We start from the raw sequence: 9158 nt of genomic DNA, 5'->3' as shown, positions 1-9158 counted from the left end.
CTGGAAAAAGCGCCGTCAGAAAGCAATATTTCGGAAGATCAACAGTTGACGGAAATTATATGAAAAATCCTATTTTTCCAGAAGACGAAGGGATCCAGAAGGGGGAGCCGAGGGGACCCGAGGTGGGCCCACCTCATAGGCCGGCGCGGCCCAAGGCCTGGCCGCGCCGCCCTGTGAGGAGGGGGCCCACAGCCCCCTCTCGCCTCCTTTTCTTCGCGAACGTCTTCGTCCCGAAAACCTAAGCTCCAGGGGATAGGTCACGAAGAGTCACAGCCACCTCTGCGAGGCGGAGAACACCAGAGAGAAAAGAGCTCTCCGGCAGGCTGAGATCCGCCGGGGAAATTCCCTCCCGGAGGGGGAAATCGACGCCATCGTCACCGTCATCGAGCTGGACATCATCTCCATCACCATCATCATCATCTTCATCATCATCACCGCCGTCTCCACCGCTGCACATCGTCACCGCTGTAGCAATTTGGGTTTGATCTTGATTGTTTGATAGGGGAAACTCTCCCGGTGTTGATTTCTACTTGTTATTGATGCTATTGAGTGAAACCGTTGAACCAAGGTTTATGTTCAGATTGTTATTCATCATCATATCACCTCTGAACATGTTCCATATGATGTCTCGTGAGTAGTTCGTTTAGTTCTTGAGGACATGGGTGAAGTCTAAATGTTAGTAGTGAAGTATGGTTGAGTAATATTCAATGTTATGATATTTAAGTTGTGGTGTTATTCTTCTAGTGGTGTCTTGTGAACGTCGACTACACGATACTTCACCTTTATGGGCCTAGGGGAATGCATCTTGTACTAGTTTGCCAATTGCGGGGTTGCCGGAGTGACAGAAACCTGAGCCCCCGTTGGTATATCGATGCAGGAGGGATAGCAGGATCTCAGAGTTTAAGGCTGTGGTTAGATTTATCTTAATTACTTTCTTGTAGTTGCGGATGCTTGCAAGGGGTATAATCACAAGTATGTATTAGTCCTAGGAAGGGCGGTACATTAGCATAGGTTCACCCACACAACACTTATCAAAACAATGAAGATTAATTAGCCGTATGTAGCGAAAGCACTAGACTAAAATCCCGTGTGTCCTAAGGAATGTTTGGTTATTATAAGTAAACAAACCGGCTTGTCCTTTGTGCTAAAAAGGATTGGGCCACTCGCTGCAATTGTTACTCTCGCACTTTACTTACTCGTACTTTATTCATCTGTTACATCAAAACCCCCTGAATACTTGTCTGTGAGCATTTACAGTGAATCCTTCATCGAAACTGCTTGTCAACACCTTCTGCTCCTCGTTGGGATCGACATTCTTACTTATCGAAGATACTACGATACACCCCCTATACTTGTGGGTCATCAAGACTATTTTCTGGCGCCGTTGCCGGGGAGTGAAGCGCTATTGGTAAGTGGAATTGGTAAGGGAAATTTCTACTGTTTGTGCTGATTTTATTTCTGCCTGCTGCTATAATTCATTATGGAGAGATCTTCTCTTGAGTGTTTATTTGGGAAATCTACTACTACTACAAAGTTAGTGGATGAAGCGCCAGGTAAGGAAGAGATACCATACAAAATACCTATGAAAATTATTGAACGTGTAGTGGATAACCGTTATACAGGGGATGGAACTGTCCACCCTGGAGATCATTTACTGTTCTTACATGAATTATGCGGTTTATTCAAGTGTGCAGGTATTGCTATGGATGAAGTGAGGAAGAAACTATTCTCTATATCACTGTCTGGTAAAGCGGCGCATTGGTATAAATTACTGGATAATGGGGATTCTCTTGAATGGAATGATATTGTGCCCCAGTTTTATTCTAAGTTCTATCCTCCAAGTGAAATTCACAAGGATCGGAACCGCATATATAATTTTTGGCCTCATGATGGAGAGAGTATTGCCCAAGCGTGGGGGAGATTGAAGTCTTTAATGCTCAAATGCCCCATTCATGAGCTTCCTGGTAATGTTATTATTGATAATTTCTATGCAAGACTTTCTTTTGAAGACAAGACCTTGCTGGATACTTCTTGTTCTGGATCATTTACGCGCAACAAAGAAGAGTTTAAAAGGGACCTTCTTAATCGGATCCAGGAGAATACTGAAGGACGGGAGAACGACAAAGATAGAGAATCAGGTATAAATTATGATTATAAATGCATTGAAGCTTTTATGGATACTGATAAATTTTGTAATATGAGTGCTACTTATGGTCTTGATTCTCAAGTTGCTGCAAATCTTTATAAAGCTTTTGCCTCTCATTATGAATTGCCTAAGAAGAATTTTGATAAGTATCATGAACCGTATAAAGATAAAATTGATTCATCTATAAATAAATGTGTTGTAGTTGAAACTGTTGATCATGTTATTCCTGAAGCTTATATTGAAAAAACTCCTTTCCCTGCTAAAATGAAGGAGTACTCTGTTATAAATAGTGCGGTTCATAAAAGTGAAAAGAAACCTATAGAACCTGAAGAACAAATAAAAGTTGAACCTGCTGTTGCAATAGTTAAAGATCTTGTGACTGAAAATGTGGAGGATGGTCATATTATTTTTTGTGAAGATGCCTCTAATATTGTTTCACATCCTAATAAGTCTAAGAAAGCTAGTGTTCCTATGCTATCTGTTAGAATTGGAGATCATTGTTATTATGGTTTATGTGATATTGGTGCAAGCATTAGTGCTATTCCTTATGAGCTTTACACGGAGATTGTGCACAAAATTGGTTCTTGTGAACTTGAAGATATTGATATGGTAATTCGGCTCGCTAATAGAGAGACTATCTCTCCAATTGGTATAGATGTGGAAAGTTCTATGCGGTAAGATTAAATATCCTGCTGACTTTTTGGTACTTGGTTCTGCTGCTAGTAAATATTGTCCTATCATTTTTGGTAGACCTTTTCTAAATACTTGTGGAGCTATTATAGATTGCAAGAAAGAGAAAATTTTGACTAAATTTGCTGGTGAATCTTATGAGTTTAACTTCTCTAAATTTGCCAAAACTCCTTATAAAATTGATCCGCCTAATAATGATTTTAAATTTGAATAGTGTGCATCTATTGCTCTTGCTCCTAATAATCCTTTGCAGCAACATTTGGAGAATAGTGAGAGTGAAGTTTTTAGGGAAGAAAGAGATGAGCTTGATGAAATTTTCCTTCGTCAACCTATTCTTAAGCATGATTTACCGGTGGAAGATCTGGGTACAACACCACCACCAAAGGAAGATCCTGTCTTTGATTTAAAACCATTGCCTGATAATCTTAAATATGCTCATATTGATGATAAGAAAATATATCCTGTTATTATTACTTCTAAGCTTTCAGAGTTTGAAGAAGAAAGGTTATTGGAAATATTGAAGAAGCACCGAGGAGCTATTGGCTACACTCTTGATGACTTGAAGGGGATTTCTCCCTCTATTTGCCAACACGCCATTAATATGGAAGATGATGCGAAGCCTGTTGTTGAACCTCAGCGTCGTCTAATTCCTAAGATGAAGGATGTGGTAAGAAATGAGGTATTAAGACTTCTTGAAGCTGGTATTATATATCCTATTGCTGATAGTAGATGGGTTAATCCTGTGCATTGTGTTCCTAAGAAAGGAGGAATGACTGTTGTGCCTAATGATAATGATGAGCTCATACCTCAAAGAGTAGTTGTAGGGTATAGAATGTGCATTGATTATCGAAAAGTTAATAAAGTTACTAAGAAAGATCATTACCCTTTACCTTTTATTGATCAAATGTTAGAAAGGTTATCTAAAAATACTCATTTTTGCTTTCTTGATGGTTATTCTGGGTTTTCACAAATTGTTGTTAAAACTAAGGATCAAGAGAAAACCACTTTCACTTGTCCCTATGGAACTTATGCTTATAGACGTATGCCTTTTGGTTTATGTAATGCTCCTGCTACTTTTCAAAGATGCATGTCTGCTATTTTTCATGGCTTTTGCGAGAGTATTGTAGAGGTATTCATGGATGATTTTTCTGTCTATGGGAATTCTTTTGATAATTGCTTGCAGAACCTTGATAAAGTTTTGCAGACATGTGAAGAAACTAACCTTGTTCTTAATTGGGAGAAATGCCACTTTATGGTTAATGAAGGAATTGTATTGGGACATAAAATTTCCGAGAGAGGTATTGAAGTTGATAGAGCTAAAGTTGAAGCAATTGAGAAGATGCCCTATCCTAGGGATGTTAAAGGTATTCGTAGTGTTCTTGGTCATGCTGGGTTTTATAGGAGGTTTATTAAAGACTTCTCCAAGATTTCAAAGCCTCTTACTAATCTTCTTCAAAAAGATGTACCTTTTGTTTTTTATGATGATTGTAAAGAAGCTTTTGAAACTCTAAAGAATGCCTTAACAACTGCTCCTATAGTTGAACCTCCTGATTGGAACTTACCATTTGAAATTATGTGTGATGCTAGTGATTTTGCTGTAGGCGCTTGATAACCCACAAGTATAGGGGATCGCAGCAGTCTTCGCGGGAAGTAAATCCCAATTTATTGATTCGACACAAGGGGAGACAAAGAATACTTGAAAGCCTTAACAGCGGAGTTGTCAATTCAGCTGCACCTGGAAACAGACTTGCTCGCAAGAGTTTATCAGTAGTAACAGTTTTATAGCAGTAGCAGTAGTGAAACAACAAAGACAGAGTAGCAGAGAAAGCAGTAGTGATTATAGTAAACAGCAGGATTAAAATACTGTAGGCACGGGGACGGATAACGGGCGTTGCATGGATGAGAGAAACTCATGTAACAATCATAGCAGGGCATTTGCAGATAATAATAAAACGGTGTCTAAGTACAAAGCAATCCATAGGCATGTGTTCCAATTATAGGCGTATGTGCTCGCAATGAGAAACTTGCACAACATCTTTTGTCCTACCAGCCGGTGGCAGCCGGGCCTCAAGGGAATCTACTGGATATTAAGGTACTCCTTTTAATAGAGTACCGGAGCAAAGCATTAACACTCCGTGAACACATGTGATCCTCACATCACTACCATCCCCTCCGGTTGTCCCGATTTCTGTCACTTCGGGGCCATTGGTTCCGGACAGCGACATGTGTATACAACTTGCAGGTAAGATCATAAACAAAGAATATCATGATGAAACAATAACATGTTCAGATCTGAGATCATGGCACTCGGGCCCTAGTGACAAGCATTAAGCATAACAAGTTGCAACAATATCATCAAAGTACCAATTACGGACACTAGGCACTATGCCCCTACAATCTTATGCTATTACATGACCAATCTCATCCAATCCCTACCATCCCCTTCGGCCTACAGCGGGGGAATTACTCACACATGGATGGGGGAAACATGGCTGGTCGATGGAGAGGCGTTGGCGGTGATGATGGCGATGATCTCCTTCAATTCCCCGTCCCGGCGGAGTGCCAGAACGGAGACTTCTAGCTCCTGAGACGGAGTTTCGCGATGTGGCGGTGTTCTGGAGGGTTTCTGGCGACTTCGACTTTTTTGGTCGCGATTTTTAGATCGAAACCCCTTAAATAGTCCAGAGGAGGGCGTCGGAGGCCAGCCGAGGGGGCCAGACGCTAGGGCGGCGCGCCCCCCTCCTGGGCCGCGCCGGCCTAGTGTCTGGGGCCCTCGGGCCTCCACCTGGCTTGCCCTTTTGGCTCCGTGAGTCTTCTGGAAAAATAAGACTTTTCGCATAAATTCCGAGGATTTACCTGAAAGTTGGATTTCTGCACAAAAATGAGACACCAGAACATTTCTGCTGAAAACAGCGTTAGTCTGCGTTAGTTGTATCCAAAACACACAAATTAGAGGCAAAACAATAGCAAAAGTGTTCGGGAAAGTAGATACGTTTTGGACGTATCAACTCCCCCCAAGCTTAGCTTATTGCTTGTCCTCAAGCAATTCAGTTAAAAACTGAGCGATAAAAGAACTTTCACGAACACATTTGTTCATATGATGTAAATATTCTCATGCTATGGCTAACATTCAGGTAGTTCATAATAAGATGCATGCAAATAAGAGCATCTAACAGCTATGTCAATCATGGAGAGGTACCAACAATTAATAATAAGCATCATGAATCATGTCTATAAGCAGGATTGCAATGTTCATAAAAGAGTATGATAAAGTGGTATCTCGCTTGCCCATATTTGATCAGCAAAACATAAATGCTCAGGCACCTCTGAAGTTCATAGAAAGACTAGAAGTAGTGATTGTCAAAGATAAAAGCATCAAAGTTATACCACAACCAATCATATTTTGAGACAAGCATATTATACTAAGAATGACAGTTGTGCTCTCAAGAAAGTGCTCAAAGAAAGGATGGAGACACAACATAAAAGTGAAAGATTGACCCTTCGCAGAGGGAAGCAGGGATTAACAAGCGCTAGAGCTTTTCATTTTTAAAACAGGAGTAAAATTATTTTGAGAGGTGTTTGTTGTTGTCAATGAATGGTAATGGGTACACCAACTACCTCGCCAACCGGACTTCCAAGAGCGGCTCCCATGAATTATTTTTATGTTTATGTGGCACTCCTTCCAACCTTTCTTTCACAAACCATGGCTAACCGAATCCTCGGGTGCCTGCCAACAATCTCATACCCTGAAGGAGTGCCTTTTTATTTTAGTTTTATTATGATGACACTCCCCACAACCTTTGCTTACACAAGCCATGGCTAACCGAATCCTTCGGGTGTTGTCCATCAATCACATACCATGGAGGAGTGTCTATTTAGGTTAATTAATTTAGGACTGGGAATCCCATTGCCAGCTCTTTTTGCAAAATTATTGGATAAGCGGATGTGCCACTAGTCCATAATGAAAGTCCGTCAAGAGTAAATGACAAGGTTGAAAGTTAAACTCCACATACTTCCTCATGAGCTATGAAACATTAACACAAATTGAGAAGCATTTTGAAAGTTTTAAAGGTAGCGCATGAGAATTTACTTGGAATGGTTTGAAATGCCATGCATAGGTATTTATGGTGGACACTTTGGAACAACTTGGTTTTCAGGTGTTTGGAAGCTGTTACCATCCAAAACCCACCGGCGAGCAGCGACGGGTAACACCGTAGAGCCGGGAGGCTCCCAGGACTGCGGTTGGTCCTGGTCCCTCGGGCGACGGCCCGCAATGCTCCTGGTACGCACGTCCGATGCTGGTGCAAGGGTGTGCCACCTGACCTATACCTGGTCAGGAAGGTGATGGATTGCTTCGACTTAGTTTCCTGCATGGCAAACACGTAAACATTAAATACGAGCCCCGATCGGCTCTTAAGTTGCTCTGTGGATCGGCTCTAAGAGCCGATTGCCCCATGGAACACGTTGGATTTTACATTAACATGGGGATCCTGCTTAATCAAAATCAAGCTAAACTAATCTACGATAGTCTAGGGTTTTCACCGCATAACCGGAACATCCTACGCGTAGTTGAGCCTAGCAGATACGTAAGATGATGGAAAAACTAGCCCTAAAGAGGCCTAAAAACCAACATGAAGTTGATCCCCGGAACAATCCCTCTAGGACTTCCTAAACCACACCTTACGCACTACCGGATCGTTCAACCCGTTTATAAGGCCTAACCATGCGGATATCAAACCAATCCTTGAAGAACAAGGAACAACTATAACGGATTAGATCTACTAGCTAAAGAACAAGCAAGATGATTGACATAGGCATCCCAAATGGGCCTGCCGAATACAGTACCCGGGGTTTACTGAAGGCCCACTACCCGAAGAATAAGAAGATTCGAGAGCCCAAGATGTATTTAGGGAAAAGATAGAGTTGTAATAGGAAGTGTTATTTGTAATCTGGCGGGATGAGTTAGAAACCGTCCCGGACTCTGTAAACTTGTATAGCACGAATCCCTCGGCTCCACCTCCTATATAAAGGGGGAGTCGAGGGACGAAGAATCAATCGAATCATTGTCTGCAAACCCTAGTTTTCATAATCGTCGAGTACTTTTCGGCTGAAACCTTCGAGATCTACTTACCCTCTACTTCCAACTAAACCCTAGCCTACAATCCATAGGCATTGACAAGTTGATACCTTGTCAATTGGCGCCGTCTGTGGGAATTAGAGGCGTAAGGATCTGATCTCGATGGCACGCTCAAGATCTTCGACATCATCAACCGCAAGCAACACAATGGATCGAGGTAAACAGATCGCTGCTGGTCTTGTCGATTTTGTTCCTCACCCACCCTCCCGTTTGGATGCATATGCGTACCTGGCGGAGCCCATGGAGATGACGTTCGGAAGGTTTCACTTTCGCGTCGAGAAGGAAGGATCGTATCGTGTCGAGATTCCGATTTCGTCGGGATCGTCGGTGGTCGATTCTGATTTTTCAAACTATGCATCGTCAACCGAGTCAGGAGAAGAAGAAACCTCGGCGACACGCTACGTCAGCACCAGAGCAAGAGAGAAACTCGCCAAGATCTTCAACGACATGTCGTTTGAGTCATCTGCGGACTCATATATAAGCGATGGCTCAAGCGATGTCGACAGTTACGACTTCATCGACAAATCTCTCACAGTGGGCAAGGTCTTCATCAATCTCAACGATGATGTCACCAAACCCAACGTAGGTCTGAGTACAAAGTATCATCAGATTTACGCCATTGAAGATCAAGAGGAGACATCTGAGGCTTTCGATAGTCTGGGAAATCCATACGTCGATCCCTCCAATCTGCGACAAGGCCTGGGCAACAAATACGTCGGGCCAGAGCCGCGAGATAGAGTTCAACTTTCACAAGCAGCGTGGGACAGAGCCGCGAGAGCTATGAACGGCACAGAACCAATGGCTACCACAGCCACACCAGAGGAATTGCAAGCATATCAATATAGGCTCGCACGAGCTGCCAGGGAATTGGAAAAACAGACAGCTGAGTTGAACAGGAGGAAGGAGGCAGCTTCTGCATCCAGCAGGAGAAGGGCAGATCTAAGTCGACAATCTAGAACTACGGGTGATAGCCATCGGGAGGCGCGGAACAGAGCAAGATCAAGGCTGCAACACATACCCGAAGCAGAAAGAGAGCACTTGGTCCAAAACCTCGACATGTCCTTTATGTCGATAGATACAAGAGGAAACATCATCCCTAAGACACCAGAGGCTGGGTATATGGCGACACATGCTTTTATCCTTGCATCTAAACCACCTCCAGGTGATCCAAGGGAAACATTGTAC

The sequence above is a fragment of the Lolium perenne genome, chromosome 2 (assembly GCF_019359855.2).
Source record: "Lolium perenne isolate Kyuss_39 chromosome 2, Kyuss_2.0, whole genome shotgun sequence".
Lineage (NCBI taxonomy): Eukaryota > Viridiplantae > Streptophyta > Magnoliopsida > Poales > Poaceae > Lolium > Lolium perenne.
This window is presented reverse-complemented; position numbering follows the sequence as displayed.